Raw genomic sequence first — 793 nt, forward strand, 5'->3', positions numbered from 1 at the left:
ACGACTGGAGATGGCCCAGACGCAATGGTAGATGTTGGCCTTGTTGGCATCGTGTAGTGAACCGTTTTGGTCTCTGCTCCTGATTCTCTGGACTCTGTGGGCCCATTGGGCATTCTTGCCAGATCTCAACACTGGCCCAGTGGGCTCTCACCAAATCCGGTCTTCTTTTCGCAGGGCAGGGGGTGAAGTGGCCCAGGCCGCAGGGCCGGTGTCATTCCGTGCCTGCGGGGTGGGCGCGGGGCATTCCGTGCCTGCGGGGTGGGCGCGGGGCATTCCGTGCCTGCGGGGTGGGCGCGGGGCATTCCGTGCCTGCGGGGGGGGGGCGGGGCATTCCGTGCCTGCGGGGGTGGGCGCGGGGCATTCCGTGCCTGCGGGGTGGGCTCCGGGCATTCCGTGCCTGCGGGGTGGGCGCGGGGCATTCCGTGCCTGCGGGGTGGGCGCGGGGCATTCCGTGCCTGCGGGGTGGGCGCGGGGCATTCCGTGCCTGCGGGGTGGGCGCGGGGCATTCCGTGCCTGCGGGGTGGGCTCGGGGCATTCCGTGTCTGCGGGGTGGGCGCAGGGCATTCCGTGCCTGCGGGGTGGGCGCGGGGCATTCCGTGTCTGCGGGGGGGGGGCGGGGCATTCCGTGCCTGCGGGGTGGGCTCGGGGCATTCTGTGCCTGCGGGGTGGGCGCGGGGCATTCCGTGCCTGCGGGGTGGGCTCGGGTCCTCCGGCCTCCACCCGCGGCGCCGGCCAGCCGCCCCGCGGCACCCACTCTAACCACGGCTTGGTCCCGTCGCTGCGCCCCTCCCTG

The sequence above is a fragment of the Macrotis lagotis genome, chromosome 8 (assembly GCF_037893015.1).
Source record: "Macrotis lagotis isolate mMagLag1 chromosome 8, bilby.v1.9.chrom.fasta, whole genome shotgun sequence".
Taxonomy (NCBI): domain Eukaryota; kingdom Metazoa; phylum Chordata; class Mammalia; order Peramelemorphia; family Peramelidae; genus Macrotis; species Macrotis lagotis.